Raw genomic sequence first — 25,843 nt, forward strand, 5'->3', positions numbered from 1 at the left:
ACAGTATCACACAGGATAGGATTAGATACACAGATCAGCAGACAGTATCACACAGAATAGGATTAGATACACGGCTCAGCAGACAGTATCACACAGGAGAGGATTAGATACACAGCTCAGCAGACAGTATCACACAGGATAGGATCAGATACACGGCTCAGCAGACGGTATCACACAGGACAGGATTAGATACACGGCTCAGCAGACGGTATCACACAGGAGAGGATTAGATACACGGCTCAGCAGATAGTATCACACAGGATAGGATTAGATACACGGCTCAGCAGACAGTATCACACAGGATAGGATTAGATACACGGCTCAGCAGACAGTATCACACAGGAGAGGATTAGATACACTGTTCAGCAGACAGTATCACACAGGAGAGGATTAGATACGCGGCTCAGCAGACAGTATCACACAGGAGAGGATTAGATACACGGCTCAGCAGACAGTATCACACAGGATAGGATTAGATACACGGCTCAGCAGACAGTATCACACAGGAGAGGATTAGATACACGGCTCAGCAGACAGTATCACACAGGATAGGATTAGATACACGGCTCAGCAGACAGTATCACACAGGACAGGATTAGATACATGGCTCAGCAGACAGTATCACACAGGAGAGGATTAGATACACTGTTCAGCAGACAGTATCACACAGGAGTGGATTAGATACGCGGCTCAGCAGACAGTATCACACAGGAGAGGATTAGATACATGGCTCAGCAGACAGTATCACACAGGAGAGGATTAGATACACTGTTCAGCAGACAGTATCACACAGGAGAGGATTAGATACGCGGCTCAGCAGACAGTATCACACAGGAGAGGATTAGATACATGGCTCAGCAGACAGTATCACACAGGAGAGGATTAGATACACTGTTCAGCAGACAGTATCACACAGGAGAGGATTAGATACACAGCTCAGCAGACAGTATCACACAGGATAGGATTAGATACACGGCTCAGCAGACAGTATCACATAGCATAGGATTAGATAGACTGTTCAGCAGACAGTATCACACAGGAGAGGATTAGATACACGGCTCAGCAGACAGTATCACACAGGAGAGGATTAGATACACGGCTCAGCAGACAGTATCACACAGGAGAGGATTAGATACACTGTTCAGCAGACAGTATCACACAGGAGAGGATTAGATACACGGCTCAGCAGACAGTATCACACAGGATAGGATCAGATACACGGCTCAGCAGACGGTATCACACAGGACAGGATTAGATACACAGCTCAGCAGACAGTATCACACAGGAGAGGATTAGATACACAGCTCAGCAGACAGTATCACACAGGATAGGATCAGATACACGGCTCAGCAGACGGTATCACACAGGACAGGATTAGATACACGGCTCAGCAGACAGTATCACACAGGAGAGGATTAGATACACGGCTCAGCAGACAGTATCACACAGGACAGGATTAGATACACGGCTCAGCAGACAGTATCACACAGGAGAGGATTAGATACACGGCTCAGCAGACAGTATCACACAGGATAGGATTAGATACACGGCTCAGCAGATAGTATCACAGGATAAGATTAGATACACGGCTCAGCAGACAGTGTCACACAGGAAAGGATTAGATACACAGCTCAGCAGACAGTATCACACAGGAGAGGATTAGATACACGGCTCAGCAGACAGTATCACACAGGAGAGGATTAGATACACAGCTCAGCAGACAGTATCACACAGGATAGGATTAGATACACAGCTCAGCAGACAGTATCACACAGGAGAGGATTAGATACACGGCTCATCAGACAGTATCACACAGGAGAGGATTAGATACACGGCTCAGCAGATAGTATCACAGGATAAGATTAGATACACGGCTCAGCAGACAGTATCACACAGGAAAGGATTAGATACACGGCTCAGCAGACAGTGTCACACAGGAAAGGATTAGATACACAGCTCAGCAGACAGTATCACACAGGAGAGGATTAGATACACGGCTCAGCAGACAGTATCACACAGGAGAGGATTAGATACACGGCTCATCAGACAGTATCACACAGGAGAGGATTAGATACACGGCTCAGCAGATAGTATCACAGGATAGGATTAGATACACGGCTCAGCAGACAGTATCACACAGGAAAGGATTAGATACACGGCTCAGCAGACAGTGTCACACAGGAAAGGATTAGATACACAGCTCAGCAGACAGTATCACACAGGAGAGGATTAGATACACGGCACAGCAGACAGTATCACACAGGATAGGATTAGATACACGGCTCAGCAGACAGTATCACACAGGATAGGATTAGATACACGGCTCAGCAGACAGTATCACACAGGAGAGGATTAGATACACGGCTCAGCAGACAGTATCACACAGGAGAGGATTAGATACACGGCTCAGCAGACAGTATCACACAGGATGGGATTAGATACACGGCTCAACAGACAGTATCACACAGGATAGGATTAGATACACGGCTCAGCAGACAGTATCACACAGGAGAGGATTAGATACACTGTTCAGCAGACAGTATCACACAGGAGAGGATTAGATACGCGGCTCAGCAGACAGTATCACACAGGAGAGGATTAGATACACAGCTCAGCAGACAGTGTCACACAGGAAAGGATTAGATACACGGCTCAGCAGACAGTATCACACAGGAGAGGATCAGATACACAGCTCAGCAGACAGTATCACACAGGATAGGATTAGATACACGGCTAAGCAGACAGTATCACACAGGAGAGGATTAGATACACGGCTCAGCAGACAGTATCACACAGGAGAGGATTAGATACACGGCTCAGCAGACAGTATCACACAGGAGAGGATTAGATACACGGCTCAGCAGACAGTATCACACAGTAGAGGATTAGATACACAGCTCAGCAGACAGTATCACACAGTAGAGGATTAGATACACAGCTCAGCAGACAGTATCACACAGGAGAGGATTAGATACACGGCTCAGCAGACAGTATCACAGGATAGGATTAGATACACGGCTCAGCAGACAGTATCACACAGGAGAGGATTAGATACACTGTTCAGCAGACAGTATCACACAGGAGAGGATTAGATACACGGCTCAGCAGACAGTATCACACAGGAGAGGATTAGATACACGGCTCAGCAGACAGTATCACACAGGAGAGGATTAGATACACTGTTCAGCAGACAGTATCACACAGGAGAGGATTAGATACACGGCTCAGTAGGCAGTATCACACAGGAGAGGATTAGATACACGGCTCAGCAGACAGTATCACACAGGATAGGATTAGATACACGGCTCAGTAGACACTATCACACAGGAGAGGATTAGATACACTGTTCAGCAGACAGTATCACACAGGAGAGGATTAGATACACGGCTCAGCAGACAGTATCACACAGGAGAGGATTAGATACACGGCTCAGCAGACAGTATCACACAGGAGAGGATTAGATACACGGCTGAATAGACAGTATCACACAGGAAAGGATTAGATACACGGCTCAGCAGACAGTATCACACAGGATAGGATTAGATACACGGCTCAGCAGACAGTATCACACAGGATGGGATTAGATACACGGCTCAACAGACAGTATCACACAGGATAGGATCAGATACACGGCTCAGCAGACAGTATCACACAGGAGAGGATTAGATACACGGCTCAACAGACAGTATCACACAGGAGAGGATCAGATACACGGCTCAACAGACAGTATCACACAGGAGAGGATCAGATACACGGCTCAGCAGACAGTATCACACAGGAGAGGATTAGATACACGGCTCAGCAGACAGTATCACACAGGAGAGGATTAGATACACGGCTCAGCAGACAGTATCACACAGGAGAGGATTAGATACACGGCTCAGCAGACGGTATCACACAGGATGGGATTAGATACACGGCTCAGCAGACAGTATCACACAGGAGAGGATTAGATACACGGCTCAGCAGACAGTATCACACAGGAGAGGATTAGATACACGGCTCAGCAGTCAGTATCACACAGGATAGGATTAGATACATGGCTCAGCAGACAGTATCACACAGGAGAGGATTAGATACACGGCTCAGCAGTCAGTATCCCACAGGATAAGATTAGATACACAGCTCAGCAGACGGTATCACACAGGATAGGATTAGATACACGGCTCAGCAGACAGTATCACACAGGAGAGGATTAGATACACGGCTCAGCAGACAGTATCACACAGGAGAGGACTAGATACACGGCTCAGCAGTCAGTATCCCACAGGATAGGATTAGATACACGGCTCAGCAGACAGTATCACACAGGAGAGGATTAGATACACGGCTCAGCAGACAGTATCACACAGGATAGGATTAGAAACACGGCTCAGCAGTCAGTATCATACAGGATAGGATTAGATACACGGATCAGCAGACAGTATCACACAGGAGAGGATTAGATACACGGCTCAGGAGACAGTATCACACAGGAGAGGATTAGATACACGGCTCAGCAGACAGTATCACACAGGAGAGGATTAGATACATGGCTCAGCAGAAAGTATCACACAGCATAGGATTAGATACACGGCTCAGTAGGCAGTATCACACAGGAGAGGATTAGATACACGGCTCAGCAGACAGTATCACACAGGATAGGATTAGATACACGGCTCAGCAGACAGTATCACATCGCATAGGATTAGATACACTGTTCAGCAGACAGTATCACACAGGAGAGGATTAGATACACGGCTCAGCAGACAGTATCACACAGGAGAGGATTAGATACACGGCTCAGCAGACAGTATCACACAGGAGAGGATTAGATACACTGTTCAGCAGACAGTATCACACAGGAGAGGATTAGATACACGGCTCAGCAGACAGTATCACACAGGAGAGGATTAGATACACAGCTCAGCAGACAGTATCACACAGGAGAGGATTAGATACACAGCTCAGCAGACAGTATCACACAGGATAGGATCAGATACACGGCTCAGCAGACGGTATCACACAGGACAGGATTAGATACACGGCTCAGCAGACAGTATCACACAGGAGAGGATTAGATACACGGCTCAGCAGACAGTATCACACAGGAGAGGATTAGATACACGGCTCAGCAGACAGTATCACACAGGAGAGGATTAGATACACTGTTCAGCAGACAGTATCACACAGGAGAGGATTAGATACACGGCTCAGCAGACAGTATCACACAGGATAGGATTAGATACACGGCTCAGTAGACAGTATCACACAGGATAGGATTAGATACACGGCTCAGTAGACAGTATCACACAGGAGAGGATTAGATACACGGCTCAGCAGACAGTATCACACAGGATAGGATTAGATACACGGCTCAGTAGACAGTATCACACAGGAGAGGATTAGATACACTGTTCAGCAGACAGTATCACACAGGAGAGGATTAGATACACGGCTCAGCAGACAGTATCACACAGGAGAGGATTAGATACACGGCTCAGCAGACAGTATCACACAGGAGAGGATTAGATACACGGCTCAGCAGACAGTATCACACAGGAGAGGATTAGATACACGGCTCAGCAGACAGTATCACACAGGATAGGATTAGATACACGGCTCAGCAGACAGTATCACACAGGATAGGATTAGATACACGGCTCAGCAGACAGTATCACACAGGAGAGGATTAGATACACGGCTCAGCAGATAGTATCACACAGGATAGGATTAGATACACGGCTCAGCAGACAGTATCACACAGGAGAGGATTAGATACACGGCTCAGCAGACAGTATCACACAGGAGAGGATTAGATACACGGCTCAGCAGACAGTATCACACAGGAGAGGATTAGATACACGGCTCAGCAGATAGTATCACACAGGATAGGATTAGATACACGGCTCAGCAGACAGTATCACACAGGAGAGCATTAGATACACGGCTCAGCAGACAGTATCACACAGGAGAGGATTAGATACACGGCTCAGCAGACAGTATCACACAGGAGAGGATTAGATACACGGCTCAGCAGAAAGTATCACACAGCATAGGATTAGATACACGGCTCAGTAGGCAGAATCACACAGGAGAGGATTAGATACACGGCTCAGCAGACAGTATCACACAGGATAGGATTAGATACACGGCTCAGCAGACAGTATCACATAGCATAGGATTAGATACACGGCTCAGCAGACGGTATCACACAGGAGAGGAGTAGATACACGGCTCAGCAGACGGTATCACACAGGATAGGATTAGATACACGGCTCAGCAGACAGTATCACACAGGAGAGGATTAGATACACGGCTCAGCAGACAGTATCACACAGGAGAGGATTAGATACACGGCTCAGCAGACAGTATCACACAGGAGAGGATTAGATACACGGCTCAGCAGTCAGTATCCCACAGGATAGGATTAGATACACAGCTCAGCAGACAGTATCACACAGGAGAGGATTAGATACACGGCTCAGCAGACAGTATCACACAGGATAGGATTAGATACACGGCTCAGCAGTCAGTATCACACAGAATAGGATTAGATACACGGCTCAGCAGACAGTATCACACAGGAGAGGATTAGATACACGGCTCAGCAGACAGTATCACACAGGAGAGGATTAGATACACGGCTCAATAGACAGTATCACACAGGAGAGGATTAGATACACGGCTCAGCAGACAGTATCACACAGGATAGGATTAGATACACGGCTCAGCAGACAGTATCACACAGGATGGGATTAGATACACGGCTCAACAGACAGTATCACACAGGATAGGATCAGATACACGGCTCAGCAGACAGTATCACACAGGAGAGGATTAGATACACGGCTCAACAGACAGTATCACACAGGAGAGGATCAGATACACGGCTCAGCAGACAGTATCACACAGGAGAGGATTAGATACACGGCTCAGCAGACAGTATCACACAGGAGAGGATTAGATACACGGCTCAGCAGACAGTATCACACAGGAGAGGATTAGATACACTGTTCAGCAGACAGTATCACACAGGAGAGGATTAGATACACGGCTCAGTAGGCAGTATCACACAGGAGAGGATTAGATACACGGCTCAGCAGACAGTATCACACAGGATAGGATTAGATACACGGCTCAGTAGACAGTATCACACAGGAGAGGATTAGATACACTGTTCAGCAGACAGTATCACACAGGAGAGGATTAGATACACGGCTCAGCAGACAGTATCACACAGGAGAGGATTAGATACACGGCTCAGCAGACAGTATCACACAGGAGAGGATTAGATACACGGCTGAATAGACAGTATCACACAGGAAAGGATTAGATACACGGCTCAGCAGACAGTATCACACAGGATAGGATTAGATACACGGCTCAGCAGACAGTATCACACAGGATGGGATTAGATACACGGCTCAACAGACAGTATCACACAGGATAGGATCAGATACACGGCTCAGCAGACAGTATCACACAGGAGAGGATTAGATACACGGCTCAACAGACAGTATCACACAGGAGAGGATCAGATACACGGCTCAACAGACAGTATCACACAGGAGAGGATCAGATACACGGCTCAGCAGACAGTATCACACAGGAGAGGATTAGATACACGGCTCAGCAGACAGTATCACACAGGAGAGGATTAGATACACGGCTCAGCAGACAGTATCACACAGGAGAGGATTAGATACACGGCTCAGCAGACGGTATCACACAGGATGGGATTAGATACACGGCTCAGCAGACAGTATCACACAGGAGAGGATTAGATACACGGCTCAGCAGTCAGTATCACACAGGATAGGATTAGATACATGGCTCAGCAGACAGTATCACACAGGAGAGGATTAGATACACGGCTCAGCAGTCAGTATCCCACAGGATAAGATTAGATACACAGCTCAGCAGACGGTATCACACAGGATAGGATTAGATACACGGCTCAGCAGACAGTATCACACAGGAGAGGATTAGATACACGGCTCAGCAGACAGTATCACACAGGAGAGGACTAGATACACGGCTCAGCAGTCAGTATCCCACAGGATAGGATTAGATACACGGCTCAGCAGACAGTATCACACAGGAGAGGATTAGATACACGGCTCAGCAGACAGTATCACAGAGGATAGGATTAGAAACACGGCTCAGCAGTCAGTATCATACAGGATAGGATTAGATACACGGGTCAGCAGACAGTATCACACAGGAGAGGATTAGATACACGGCTCAGGAGACAGTATCACACAGGAGAGGATTAGATACACGGCTCAGCAGACAGTATCACACAGGAGAGGATTAGATACATGGCTCAGCAGAAAGTATCACACAGCATAGGATTAGATACACGGCTCAGTAGGCAGTATCACACAGGAGAGGATTAGATACACGGCTCAGCAGACAGTATCACACAGGATAGGATTAGATACACGGCTCAGCAGACAGTATCACATCGCATAGGATTAGATACACTGTTCAGCAGACAGTATCACACAGGAGAGGATTAGATACACGGCTCAGCAGACAGTATCACACAGGAGAGGATTAGATACACGGCTCAGCAGACAGTATCACACAGGAGAGGATTAGATACACTGTTCAGCAGACAGTATCACACAGGAGAGGATTAGATACACGGCTCAGCAGACAGTATCACACAGGAGAGGATTAGATACACAGCTCAGCAGACAGTATCACACAGGAGAGGATTAGATACACAGCTCAGCAGACAGTATCACACAGGATAGGATCAGATACACGGCTCAGCAGACGGTATCACACAGGACAGGATTAGATACACGGCTCAGCAGACAGTATCACACAGGAGAGGATTAGATACACGGCTCAGCAGACAGTATCACACAGGAGAGGATTAGATACACGGCTCAGCAGACAGTATCACACAGGATAGGATTAGATACACGGCTCAGTAGACAGTATCACACAGGATAGGATTAGATACACGGCTCAGTAGACAGTATCACACAGGAGAGGATTAGATACACGGCTCAGCAGACAGTATCACATAGGAGAGGATTAGATACACGGCTCAGCAGACAGTATCACACAGGAGAGGATTAGATACACGGCTCAGCAGACAGTATCACACAGGAGAGGATTAGATACACGGCTCAGCAGACAGTATCACACAGGATAGGATTAGATACACGGCTCAGCAGACAGTATCACACAGGATAGGATTAGATACACGGCTCAGCAGACAGTATCACACAGGAGAGGATTAGATACACAGCTCAGCAGACAGTATCACACAGGATAGGATTAGATACACGGCTCAGCAGACAGTATCACACAGGAGAGGATTAGATACACGGCTCAGCAGACAGTATCACACAGGAGAGGATTAGATACACGGCTCAGCAGACAGTATCACACAGGAGAGGATTAGATACACGGCTCAGCAGACAGTATCACACAGGAGAGGATTAGATACACGGCTCAGCAGATAGTATCACACAGGATAGGATTAGATACACGGCTCAGCAGACAGTATCACACAGGAGAGCATTAGATACACGGCTCAGCAGACAGTATCACACAGGAGAGGATTAGATACACGGCTCAGCAGACAGTATCACACAGGAGAGGATTAGATACACGGCTCAGCAGAAAGTATCACACAGCATAGGATTAGATACACGGCTCAGTAGGCAGAATCACACAGGAGAGGATTAGATACACGGCTCAGCAGACAGTATCACACAGGATAGGATTAGATACACGGCTCAGCAGACAGTATCACATAGCATAGGATTAGATACACGGCTCAGCAGACGGTATCACACAGGAGAGGAGTAGATACACGGCTCAGCAGACGGTATCACACAGGATAGGATTAGATACACGGCTCAGCAGACAGTATCACACAGGAGAGGATTAGATACACGGCTCAGCAGACAGTATCCCACAGGATAGGATTAGATACACAGCTCAGCAGACAGTATCACACAGGAGAGGATTAGATACACGGCTCAGCAGACAGTATCACACAGGATAGGATTAGATACACGGCTCAGCAGTCAGTATCACACAGAATAGGATTAGATACACGGCTCAGCAGACAGTATCACACAGGAGAGGATTAGATACACGGCTCAGCAGACAGTATCACACAGGAGAGGATTAGATACACGGCTCAATAGACAGTACCACACAGGAGAGGATTAGATACACGGCTCAGCAGACAGTATCACACAGGATAGGATTAGATACACGGCTCAGCAGACAGTATCACACAGGATGGGATTAGATACACGGCTCAACAGACAGTATCACACAGGATAGGATCAGATACACGGCTCAGCAGACAGTATCACACAGGAGAGGATTAGATACACGGCTCAACAGACAGTATCACACAGGAGAGGATCAGATACACGGCTCAGCAGACAGTATCACACAGGAGAGGATTAGATACACGGCTCAGCAGACAGTATCACACAGGAGAGGATTAGATACACGGCTCAGCAGACAGTATCACACAGGAGAGGATTAGATACACGGCTCAGCAGACGGTATCACACAGGATGGGATTAGATACACGGCTCAGCAGACAGTATCACACAGGAGAGGATTAGATACACGGCTCAGCAGACGGTATCACACAGGAGAGGATTAGATACACGGCTCAGCAGTCAGTATCACACAGGATAGGATTAGATACATGGCTCAGCAGACAGTATCACACAGGAGAGGATTAGATACACGGCTCAGCAGTCAGTATCCCACAGGATAAGATTAGATACACAGCTCAGCAGACGGTATCACACAGGATCGGATTAGATACACGGCTCAGCAGACAGTATCACACAGGAGAGGATTAGATACACGGCTCAGCAGACAGTATCACACAGGAGAGGACTAGATACACGGCTCAGCAGTCAGTATCCCACAGGATAGGATTAGATACACGGCTCAGCAGACAGTATCACACAGGAGAGGATTAGATACACGGCTCAGCAGACAGTATCACACAGGATAGGATTAGAAACACGGCTCAGCAGTCAGTATCATACAGGATAGGATTAGATACACGGCTCAGCAGACAGTATCACACAGGAGAGGATTAGATACACGGCTCAGGAGACAGTATCACACAGGAGAGGATTAGATACACGGCTCAGCAGACAGTATCACACAGGAGAGGATTAGATACACGGCTCAGCAGACAGTATCACACAGGATAGGATTAGATACACGGCTCAGCAGACAGTATCACACAGGAGAGGATTAGATACACAGCTCAGCAGACAGTATCACACAGGACAGGATTAGATACACGGCTCAGCAGACAGTATCACACAGGAGAGGATTAGATACACGGCTCAGCAGACGGTATCACACAGGATGGGATTAGATACACGGCTCAGCAGACAGTATCACACAGGAGAGGATTAGATACACGGCTCAGCAGACAGTATCACACAGGAGAGGATTAGATACACGGCTCAGCAGTCAGTATCACACAGGATAGGATTAGATACACGGCTCAGCAGACAGTATCACACAGGAGAGGATTAGATACACGGCTCAGCAGTCAGTATCCCACAGGATAAGATTAGATACACGGCTCAGCAGACGCTATCACACAGGATGGGATTAGATACACGGCTCAGCAGACAGTATCACACAGGAGAGGATTAGATACACGGCTCAGCAGACAGTATCACACAGGAGAGGATTAGATACACGGCTCAGCAGACAGTATCACACAGGAGAGGACTAGATACACGGCTCAGCAGTCAGTATCCCACAGGATAGTATTAGATACACGGCTCAGCAGACAGTATCACACAGGAGAGGATTAGATACACGGCTCAGCAGACAGTATCACACAGGATAGGATTAGATACACGGCTCAGCAGTCAGTATCACACAGGATAGGATTAGATACACGGCTCAGCAGACAGTATCACACAGGAGAGGATTAGATACGCGGCTCAGCAGACAGTATCACACAGGAGAGGATTAGATACACGGCTCAGTAGACAGTATCACACAGGAGAGGATTAGATACACGGCTCAGCAGACAGTATCACACAGGATAGGATTAGATACACGGCTCAGCAGACAGTATCACACAGGAGAGGATTAGATACACACGGCTCAGCAGACAGTATCACACAGGAGAGGATTAGATACACAGCTCAGCAGACAGTATCACACAGGACAGGATTAGATACACGGCTCAGCAGACAGTATCACACAGGATAGGATTAGATACACAGATCAGCAGACAGTATCACACAGAATAGGATTAGATACACGGCTCAGCAGACAGTATCACACAGGAGAGGATTAGATACACAGCTCAGCAGACAGTATCACACAGGAGAGGATTAGATACACAGCTCAGCAGACGGTATCACACAGGATAGGATCAGATACACGGCTCAGCAGACGGTATCACACAGGACAGGATTAGATACACGGCTCAGCAGACAGTATCACACAGGAGAGGATTAGATACACGGCTCAGCAGACAGTATCACACAGGATAGGATTAGATACACGGCTCAGCAGACAGTATCACACAGGATAGGATTAGATACACGGCTCAGCAGACAGTATCACACAGGATAGGATTAGATACACGGCTCAGCAGACAGTATCACACAGGAGAGGATTAGATACACGGCTCAGCAGACAGTATCACACAGGAGAGGATTAGATACACGGCTCAGCAGACAGTATCACACAGGAAAGGATTAGATACACGGCTCAGCAGACAGTATCACACAGGAGAGGATTAGATACACGGCTCAGCAGACAGTATCACACAGGAAAGGATTAGATACACGGCTCAGCAGACAGTATCACACAGGAGAGGATTAGATACACGGCTCAGCAGACAGTATCACACAGGAAAGGATTAGATACACGGCTCAGCAGACAGTGTCACACAGGAAAGGATTAGATACACAGCTCAGCAGACAGTATCACACAGGAGAGGATTAGATACACGGCTCAGCAGACAGTATCACACAGGAGAGGATTAGATACACGGCTCAGCAGACAGTATCACACAGGAGAGGATTAGATACACGGCTCAGCAGACAGTAACACACAGGATAGGATTAGATACACAGCTCAGCAGACAGTATCACACAGGAGAGGATTAGATACACAGCTCAGCAGACAGTATCACACAGGAGAGGATTAGATACACGGCTCAGCAGACAGTATCACACAGGAGAGGATTAGATACACGGCTCATCAGACAGTATCCCACAGGAGAGGATTAGATACATGGCTCAGCAGATAGTATCACAGGATAGGATTAGATACACGGCTCAGCAGACAGTATCACACAGGAAAGGATTAGATACACGGCTCAGCAGACAGTGTCATACAGGAAAGGATTAGATACACGGCTCAGCAGACAGTATCACACAGGAGAGGATTAGATACACGGCTCAGCAGACAGTATCACACAGGATAGGATTAGATACACGGCTCAGCAGACAGTATCACACAGGATAGGATTAGATACACAGCTCAGCAGACAGTATCACACAGGAGAGGATTAGATACACGGCTCAGCAGACAGTATCACACAGGAGAGGATTAGATACACGGCTCAGCAGACAGTATCACACAGGATGGGATTAGATACACGGCTCAACAGACAGTATCACACAGGATGGGATTAGATACACGGCTCAACAGACAGTATCACACAGGATAGGATTAGATACACGGCTCAGCAGACAGTATCACACAGGAGAGGATTAGATACACGGCTCAGCAGACAGTATCACACAGGAGAGGATTAGATACACGGCTCAGCAGACAGTATCACACAGAAGAGGATTAGATACACGGCTCAGCAGACAGTATCACACAGGAGAGGATTAGATACACGGCTCAGCAGACAGTATCACACAGGAGAGGATTAGATACACAGCTCAGCAGACAGTATCACACAGGATAGGATTAGATACACGGCTCAGCAGACAGTATCACACAGGAAAGGATTAGATACACGGCTCAGCAGACAGTGTCACACAGGAAAGGATTAGATACACAGCTCAGCAGACAGTATCACACAGGAGAGGATTAGATACACGGCTCAGCAGACAGTATCACACAGGATAGGATTAGATACACGGCTCAGCAGACAGTATCACACAGGAGAGGATTAGATACACGGCTCAGCAGACAGTATCACACAGGAGAGGATTAGATACACAGCTCAGCAGACAGTATCACACAGGAGAGGATTAGATACACGGCTCAGCAGACAGTATCACACAGGAGAGGATTAGATACACAGCTCATCAGACAGTATCACACAGGAGAGGATTAGATACACGGCTCAGCAGACAGTATCACACAGGAGAGGATTAGATACACGGCTCATCAGACAGTATCATACAGGAGAGGATTAGATACACGGCTCAGCAGATAGTATCACACAGGATAGGATTAGATACACGGCTCAGCAGACAGTATCACACAGGAAAGGATTAGATACACGGCTCAGCAGACAGTATCACACAGGAAAGGATTAGATACACAGCTCAGCAGACAGTATCACACAGGATAGGATTAGATACACGGCTCAGCAGACAGTATCACACAGGAAAGGATTAGATACACGGCTCATCAGACAGTATCACACAGGATAGGATTAGATACACGGCTCATCAGACAGTATCACACAGGAAAGGATTAGATACACGGCTCAGCAGACAGTGTCACACAGGAAAGGATTAGATACACGGCTCATCAGACAGTATCACACAGGAAAGGATTAGATACACGGCTCAGCAGACAGTGTCACACAGGAAAGGATTAGATACACGGCTCATCAGACAGTATCACACAGGAAAGGATTAGATACACGGCTCAGCAGACAGTGTCACACAGGAAAGGATTAGATACACAGCTCAGCACACAGGAGAGGATTAGATACACGGCTCAGCAGACAGTATCACACAGGATAGGATTAGATACACAGCTCAGCAGACAGTATCACACAGGATAGGATTAGATACACAGCTCAGCAGACAGTATCACACAGGATAGGATTAGATACACGGCTCAGCAGACAGTATCACACAGGACAGGATTAGATACACGGCTCAGCAGACCGTATCACACAGGAAAGGATTAGATACACGGCTCAGCAGACAGTGTCACACAGGAAAGGATTAGATACACAGCTCAGCAGACAGTATCACACAGGAGAGGATTAGATACACGGCTCAGCAGACAGTGTCACACAGGAAAGGATTAGATACACAGCTCAGCAGACAGTATCACATAGGAAAGGATTAGATACACAGCTCAGCAGACAGTATCACACAGGATAGGATTAGATACACAGCTCAGCAGACAGTATCACACAGGATACGATTAGATACACGGCTCAGCAGACAGTATCACACAGGAGAGGATTAGATACACGGCTCAGCAGACAGTATCACACAGGATAGGATTAGATACACGGCTCAGCAGACAGTATCACACAGGAGAGGATTAGATACACGGCTCAGCAGACAGTATCACACAGGAGAGGATTAGATACACGGCTCAGCAGACAGTATCACACAGGAGAGGATTAGATACACGGCTCAGCAGACAGTATCACACAGGATAGGATTAGATAAACGGCTCAGCAGACAGTGTCACACAGGAAAGGATTAGATACACGGCTCAGCAGACAGTATCACACAGGATAGGATTAGATACACGGCTCAGCAGACAGTATCACACAGGAGAGGATTAGATACACGGCTCAGCAGACAGTATCACACAGGAGAGGATTAGATACACGGCTCAGCAGACAGTATCACACAGGATAGGATTAGATACACGGCTCAGCAGACAGTATCACACAGGAGAGGATTAGATACACGGCTCAGCAGACAGTATCACACAGGACAGGATTAGATACACGGCTCAGCAGACAGTATCACAGGATAGGATTAGATACACGGCTCAGCAGACAGTATCACAGGATAGGATTAGATACACGGCTCAGCAGACAGTATCACACAGGAGAGGATTAGATACACGGCTCAGCAGACAGTATCACACAGGAGAGGATCAGATACACAGCTCAGCAGACAGTATCACACAGGATAGGATTAGATACACGGCTCAGCAGACAGTATCACACAGGAGAGGATTAGATACACGGCTCAGCAGACAGTATCACACAGGAGAGGATTAGATACACGGCTCAGCAGACAGTATCACACAGGAGAGGATTAGATACACGGCTCAGCAGACAATATCACACAGTAGAGGATTAGATACACAGCTCAGCAGACAGTTTCACACAGGAGAGGATTAGATACACGGCTCAGCAGACAGTATCACAGGATAGGATTAGATACACGGCTCAGCAGACAGTATCACACAGGAGAGGATTAGATACACGGCTCAGCAGACAGTATCACACAGGAGAGGATTAGATACACTGTTCAGCAGACAGTATCACACAGGAGAGGATTAGATACACGGCTCAGCAGACAGTATCACACAGGAGAGGATTAGATACACGGCTCAGCAGACAGTATCACACAGGAGAGGATTAGATACACTGTTCAGCAGACAGTATCACACAGGAGAGGATTAGATACACAGCTCAGCAGACAGTATCACACAGGATAGGATTAGATACACGGCTCAGCAGACAGTATCACATAGCATAGGATTAGATACACTGTTCAGCAGACAGTATCACACAGGAGAGGATTAGATACACGGCTCAGCAGACAGTATCACACAGGAGAGGATTAGATACACGGCTCAGCAGACAGTATCACACAGGAGAGGATTAGATACACGGCTCAGCAGACAGTATCACACAGGAGAGGATTAGATACACGGCTCAGCAGAAAGTATCACACAGCATAGGATTAGATACACGGCTCAGTAGGTAGTATCACACAGGAGAGGATTAGATACACGGCTCAGCAGACAGTATCACACAGGATAGGATTAGATACACGGCTCAGCAGACAGTATCACATAGCATAGGATTAGATACACTGTTCAGCAGACAGTATCACACAGGAGAGGATTAGATACACGGCTCAGCAGACAGTATCACACAGGAGAGGATTAGATACACGGCTCAGCAGACAGTATCACACAGGAGAGGATTAGATACACTGTTCAGCAGACAGTATCACACAGGAGAGGATTAGATACACGGCTCAGCAGACAGTATCACACAGGAGAGGATTAGATACACGGCTCAGCAGACAGTATCACACAGGAGAGGATTAGATACACGGCTCAGCAGACAGTATCACACAGGAGAGGATTAGATACACGGCTCATCAGACAGTATCACACAGGATAGGATTAGATACACGGCTCAGCAGACAGTATCACACAGGATAGGATTAGATACACAGCTCAGCAGACAGTATCACACAGGAGAGGATTAGATACACGGCTCAGCAGACAGTATCACACAGGAGAGGATTAGATACACGGCTCAGCAGACAGTATCACACAGGAGAGGATTAGACACACGGCTCAGCAGAAAGTATCACACAGCATAGGATTAGATACACGGCTTAGTAGGCAGTATCACACAGGAGAGGATTAGATATACGGCTCAGCAGACAGTATCACACAGGATAGGATTAGATACACGGCTCAGCAGACAGTATCACATAGCATAGGATTAGATACACGGCTCAGCAGACAGTATCACACAGGAGAGGATTAGATACACGGCTCAGCAGACGGTAACACACAGGATAGGATTAGATACACGGCTCAGTAGACAGTATCACACAGGAGAGGATTAGATACATAGCTCAGCAGACAGTATCACACAGGAGAGGATTAGATACACGGCTCAGCAGACAGTATCACACAGGAGAGGATTAGATACACGGCTCAGCAGACAGTATCACACAGGAGAGGATTAGACACACGGCTCAGCAGTCAGTATCCCACAGGATAGGATTAGATACACAGCTCAGCAGACAGTATCACACAGGAGAGGATTAGATACACGGATCAGCAGACAGTATCACACAGGATAGGATTAGATACACGGCTCAGCAGTCAGTATCACACAGGATAGGATTAGATACACGGCTCAGCAGACAGTATCACACAGGAGAGGATTAGATACACGGCTCAGCAGACAGTATCACACAGGAGAGGATTAGATACACGGCTCAGTAGACAGTATCACACAGGAGAGGATTAGATACACGGCTCAGCAGACAGTATCACACAGGATAGGATTAGATACACGGCTCAGCAGACAGTATCACACAGGATGGGATTAGATACACGGCTCAACAGACAGTATCACACAGGATAGGATCAGATACACGGCTCAGCAGACAGTATCACACAGGACAGGATTAGATACACGGCTCAGCAGACAGTATCACACAGGATAGGATTAGATACACGGCTCAGCAGACAGTATCACACAGGAGAGGATTAGATACACAGCTCAGCAGACAGTATCACACAGGAGAGGATTAGATACACGGCTCAGCAGTCAGTATCACACAGGAGAGGATTAGATACACGGCTCAGCAGACAGTATCACACAGGAGAGGATTAGATACACTGTTCAGCAGACAGTATCACACAGGAGAGGATTAGATACACAGCTCAGCAGTCAGTATCACACAGGAGAGGATTAGATACATGGCTCAGCAGACAGTATCACATAGCATAGGATTAGATACACTGTTCAGCAGACAGTATCACACAGGAGAGGATTAGATACACGGCTCAGCAGACAGTATCACACAGGAGAGGATTAGATACACGGCTCAGCAGACAGTATCACACAGGAGAGGATTAGATACACGGCTCAGCAGACAGTATCACACAGGAGAGGATTAGATACACGGCTCAGCAGACAGTATCACACAGGAGAGGATTAGATACACGGCTCAGCAGACAGTATCACACAGGAGAGGATTAGATACACGGCTCAGCAGACAGTATCACACAGGAGAGGATTAGATACACTGTTCAGCAGACAGTATCACACAGGAGAGGATTAGATACACAGCTCAGCAGACAGTATCACACAGGATAGGATTAGATACACGGCTCAGCAGACAGTATCACATAGCATAGGATTAGATACACTGTTCAGCAGACAGTATCACACAGGAGAGGATTAGATACACGGCTCAGCAGACAGTATCACACAGGAGAGGATTAGATACACGGCTCAGCAGACAGTATCACACAGGAGAGGATTAGATACACGGCTCAGCAGACAGTATCACACAGGAGAGGATTAGATACACGGCTCAGCAGAAAGTATCACACAGCATAGGATTAGATACACGGCTCAGCAGGCAGTATCACACAGGAGAGGATTAGATACACGGCTCAGCAGACAGTATCACACAGAATAGGATTAGATACACGGCTCAGCAGACAGTATCACATAGCATAGGATTAGATACACTGTTCAGCAGACAGTATCACACAGGAGAGGAGTAGATACACAGCTCAGCAGACAGTATCACACAGGAGAGGATTAGATACACGGCTCAGCAGACAGTATCACACAGGAGAGGATTAGATACACGGCTCAGCAGACAGTATCACACAGGAGAGGATTAGATACACGGCTCAGCAGACAGTATCACACAGGAGAGGATTAGATACACGGCTCAGTAGTCAGTATCCCACAGGATAGGATTAGATACACGGCTCAGCAGGCAGTATCACACAGGAGAGGATTAGATACACGGCTCAGCAGACAGTATCACACAGAATAGGATTAGATACACGGCTCAGCAGACAGTATCACATAGCATAGGATTAGATACACTGTTCAGCAGACAGTATCACACAGGAGAGGAGTAGATACACAGCTCAGCAGACAGTATCACACAGGAGAGGATTAGATACACGGCTCAGCAGACAGTATCACACAGGAGAGGATTAGATACACGGCTCAGCAGACAGTATCACACAGGAGAGGATTAGATACACGGCTCAGCAGACAGTATCACACAGGAGAGGATTAGATACACGGCTCAGCAGACAGTATCACACAGGAGAGGATTAGATACACGGCTCAGCAGACAGTATCACACAGGAGAGGATTAGATACACTGTTCAGCAGACAGTATCACACAGGAGAGGATTAGATACACGGCTCAGCAGACAGTATCACACAGGAGAGGATTAGATACACGGCTCAGCAGACAGTATCACACAGGATAGGATTAGATACACTGTTCAGCAGACAGTATCACACAGGAGAGGATTAGATACACAGCTCAGCAGACAGTATCACACAGGAGAGGATTAGATACACAGCTCAGCAGATAGTGTCACACAGGAAAGGATTAGATACACGGCTCAGCAGACAGTATCACACAGGAGAGGATCAGATACACAGCTCAGCAGACAGTATCACACAGGATAGGATTAGATACATGGCTAAGCAGACAGTATCACACAGGAGAGGATTAGATACACAGCTCAGCAGATAGTGTCACACAGGAAAGGATTAGATACACGGCTCAGCAGACAGTATCACACAGGAGAGGATCAGATACACAGCTCAGCAGACAGTATCACACAGGATAGGATTAGATACACGGCTAAGCAGACAGTATCACACAGGAGAGGATTAGATACACGGCTCAGCAGACAGTATCACACAGGAGAGGATTAGATACACGGCTCAGCAGACAGTATCACACAGGAGAGGATTAGATACACGGCTCAGCAGACAGTATCACACAGTAGAGGATTAGATACACAGCTCAGCAGACAGTATCACACAGTAGAGGATTAGATACACAGCTCAGCAGACAGCATCACACAGGAGAGGATTAGATACACGGCTCAGCAGACAGTATCACAGGATAGGATTAGATACACGGCTCAGCAGACAGTATCACACAGGAGAGGATTAGATACACTGTTCAGCAGACAGTATCACACAGGAGAGGATTAGATACACGGCTCAGCAGACAGTATCACACAGGAGAGGATTAGATACACGGCTCAGCAGACAGTATCACACAGGAGAGGATTAGATACACTGTTCAGCAGACAGTATCACACAGGAGAGGATTAGATACACGGCTCAGTAGACAGTATCACACAGGATAGGATTAGATACACGGCTCAGTAGACAGTATCACACAGGAGAGGATTAGATACACGGCTCAGCAGACAGTATCACACAGGATAGGATTAGATACACGGCTCAGTAGACAGTATCACACAGGAGAGGATTAGATACACTGTTCAGCAGACAGTATCACACAGGAGAGGATTAGATACACGGCTCAGCAGACAGTATCACACAGGAGAGGATTAGATACACGGCTCAGCAGACAGTATCACACAGGAGAGGATTAGATACACGGCTCAGCAGACAGTATCACACAGGAGAGGATTAGATACACGGCTCAGCAGACAGTATCACACAGGATAGGATTAGATACACGGCTCAGCAGACAGTATCACACAGGATAGGATTAGATACACGGCTCAGCAGACAGTATCACACAGGAGAGGATTAGATACACGGCTCAGCAGATAGTATCACACGGGATAGGATTAGATACACGGCTCAGCAGACAGTATCACACAGGAGAGGATTAGATACACGGCTCAGCAGACAGTATCACACAGGAGAGGATTAGATACACGGCTCAGCAGACAGTATCACACAGGAGAGGATTAGATACACGGCTCAGCAGATAGTATCACACAGGATAGGATTAGATACACGGCTCAGCAGACAGTATCACACAGGAGAGGATTAGATACACGGCTCAGCAGAAAGTATCACACAGCATAGGATTAGATACACGGCTCAGTAGGCAGAATCACACAGGAGAGGATTAGATACACGGCTCAGCAGACAGTATCACACAGGATAGGATTAGATACACGGCTCAGCAGACAGTATCACATAGCATAGGATTAGATACACGGCTCAGCAGACGGTATCACACAGGAGAGGAGTAGATACACGGCTCAGCAGACGGTATCACACAGGATAGGATTAGATACACGGCTCAGCAGACAGTATCACACAGGAGAGGATTAGATACACGGCTCAGCAGACAGTATCACACAGGAGAGGATTAGATACACGGCTCAGCAGACAGTATCACACAGGAGAGGATTAGATACACGGCTCAGCAGTCAGTATCCCACAGGATAGGATTAGATACACAGCTCAGCAGACAGTATCACACAGGAGAGGATTAGATACACGGCTCAGCAGACAGTATCACACAGGATAGGATTAGATACACGGCTCAGCAGTCAGTATCACACAGAATAGGATTAGATACACGGCTCAGCAGACAGTATCACACAGGAGAGGATTAGATACACGGCTCAGCAGACAGTATCACACAGGAGAGGATTAGATACACGGCTCAATAGACAGTATCACACAGGAGAGGATTAGATACACGGCTCAGCAGACAGTATCACACAGGATAGGATTAGATACACGGCTCAGCAGACAGTATCACACAGGATGGGATTAGATACACGGCTCAACAGACAGTATCACACAGGATAGGATCAGATACACGGCTCAGCAGACAGTATCACACAGGAGAGGATTAGATACACGGCTCAACAGACAGTATCACACAGGAGAGGATCAGATACACGGCTCAGCAGACAGTATCACACAGGAGAGGATTAGATACACGGCTCAGCAGACAGTATCACACAGGAGAGGATTAGATACACGGCTCAGCAGACAGTATCACACAGGAGAGGATTAGATACACGGCTCAGCAGACGGTATCACACAGGATGGGATTAGATACACGGCTCAGCAGACAGTATCACACAGGAGAGGATTAGATACACGGCTCAGCAGACAGTATCACACAGGAGAGGATTAGATACACGGCTCAGCAGTCAGTATCACACAGGATAGGATTAGATACATGGCTCAGCAGACAGTATCACACAGGAGAGGATTAGATACACGGCTCAGCAGTCAGTATCCCACAGGATAAGATTAGATACACAGCTCAGCAGACGGTATCACACAGGATCGGATTAGATACACGGCTCAGCAGACAGTATCACACAGGAGAGGATTAGATACACGGCTCAGCAGACAGTATCACACAGGAGAGGACTAGATACACGGCTCAGCAGTCAGTATCCCACAGGATAGGATTAGATACACGGCTCAGCAGACAGTATCACACAGGAGAGGATTAGATACACGGCTCAGCAGACAGTATCACACAGGATAGGATTAGAAACACGGCTCAGCAGTCAGTATCATACAGGATAGGATTAGATACACGGCTCAGCAGACAGTATCACACAGGAGAGGATTAGATACACGGCTCAGGAGACAGTATCACACAGGAGAGGATTAGATACACGGCTCAGCAGACAGTATCACACAGGAGAGGATTAGATACACGGCTCAGCAGACAGTATCACACAGGATAGGATTAGATACACGGCTCAGCAGACAGTATCACACAGGAGAGGATTAGATACACAGCTCAGCAGACAGTATCACACAGGACAGGATTAGATACACGGCTCAGCAGACAGTATCACACAGGAGAGGATTAGATACACGGCTCAGCAGACGGTATCACACAGGATGGGATTAGATACACGGCTCAGCAGACAGTATCACACAGGAGAGGATTAGATACACGGCTCAGCAGACAGTATCACACAGGAGAGGATTAGATACACGGCTCAGCAGTCAGTATCACACAGGATAGGATTAGATACACGGCTCAGCAGACAGTATCACACAGGAGAGGATTAGATACACGGCTCAGCAGTCAGTATCCCACAGGATAAGATTAGATACACGGCTCAGCAGACGCTATCACACAGGATGGGATTAGATACACGGCTCAGCAGACAGTATCACACAGGAGAGGATTAGATACACGGCTCAGCAGACAGTATCACACAGGAGAGGATTAGATACACGGCTCAGCAGACAGTATCACACAGGAGAGGACTAGATACACGGCTCAGCAGTCAGTATCCCACAGGATAGGATTAGATACACAGCTCAGCAGACAGTATCACACAGGAGAGGATTAGATACACGGCTCAGCAGACAGTATCACACAGGATAGGATTAGATACACGGCTCAGCAGTCAGTATCACACAGGATAGGATTAGATACACGGCTCAGCAGACAGTATCACACAGGAGAGGATTAGATACGCGGCTCAGCAGACAGTATCACACAGGAGAGGATTAGATACACGGCTCAGTAGACAGTATCACACAGGAGAGGATTAGATACACGGCTCAGCAGACAGTATCACACAGGATAGGATTAGATACACGGCTCAGCAGACAGTATCACACAGGAGAGGATTAGATACACACGGCTCAGCAGACAGTATCACACAGGAGAGGATTAGATACACAGCTCAGCAGACAGTATCACACAGGACAGGATTAGATACACGGCTCAGCAGACAGTATCACACAGGATAGGATTAGATACACAGATCAGCAGACAGTATCACACAGAATAGGATTAGATACACGGCTCAGCAGACAGTATCACACAGGAGAGGATTAGATACACAGCTCAGCAGACAGTATCACACAGGAGAGGATTAGATACACAGCTCAGCAGACAGTATCACACAGGATAGGATCAGATACACGGCTCAGCAGACGGTATCACACAGGACAGGATTAGATACACGGCTCAGCAGACAGTATCACACAGGAGAGGATTAGATACACGGCTCAGCAGACAGTATCACACAGGATAGGATTAGATACACGGCTCAGCAGACAGTATCACACAGGATAGGATTAGATACACGGCTCAGCAGACAGTATCACACAGGATAGGATTAGATACACGGCTCAGCAGACAGTATCACACAGGAGAGGATTAGATACACGGCTCAGCAGACAGTATCACACAGGAGAGGATTAGATACACGGCTCAGCAGTCAGTATCCCACAGGATAAGATTAGATACACGGCTCAGCAGACGCTATCACACAGGATGGGATTAGATACACGGCTCAGCAGACAGTATCACACAGGAGAGGACTAGATACACGGCTCAGCAGTCAGTATCCCACAGGATAGGATTAGATACACAGCTCAGCAGACAGTATCACACAGGAGAGGATTAGATACACGGCTCAGCAGACAGTATCACACAGGATAGGATTAGATACACGGCTCAGCAGTCAGTATCACACAGGATAGGATTAGATACACGGCTCAGCAGACAGTATCACACAGGAGAGGATTAGATACGCGGCTCAGCAGACAGTATCACACAGGAGAGGATTAGATACACGGCTCAGTAGACAGTATCACACAGGAGAGGATTAGATACACGGCTCAGCAGACAGTATCACACAGGATAGGATTAGATACACGGCTCAGCAGACAGTATCACACAGGAGAGGATTAGATACACACGGCTCAGCAGACAGTATCACACAGGAGAGGATTAGATACACAGCTCAGCAGACAGTATCACACAGGACAGGATTAGATACACGGCTCAGCAGACAGTATCACACAGGATAGGATTAGATACACAGATCAGCAGACAGTATCACACAGAATAGGATTAGATACACGGCTCAGCAGACAGTATCACACAGGAGAGGATTAGATACACAGCTCAGCAGACAGTATCACACAGGAGAGGATTAGATACACAGCTCAGCAGACAGTATCACACAGGATAGGATCAGATACACGGCTCAGCAGACGGTATCACACAGGACAGGATTAGATACACGGCTCAGCAGACAGTATCACACAGGAGAGGATTAGATACACGGCTCAGCAGACAGTATCACACAGGATAGGATTAGATACACGGCT

The sequence above is a fragment of the Phyllobates terribilis genome, unplaced genomic scaffold (assembly GCF_046119375.1).
Source record: "Phyllobates terribilis strain yellow unplaced genomic scaffold, ASM4611937v1 Scaffold_4__5_contigs__length_816908805, whole genome shotgun sequence".
In the NCBI taxonomy this organism is placed as follows: domain Eukaryota; kingdom Metazoa; phylum Chordata; class Amphibia; order Anura; family Dendrobatidae; genus Phyllobates; species Phyllobates terribilis.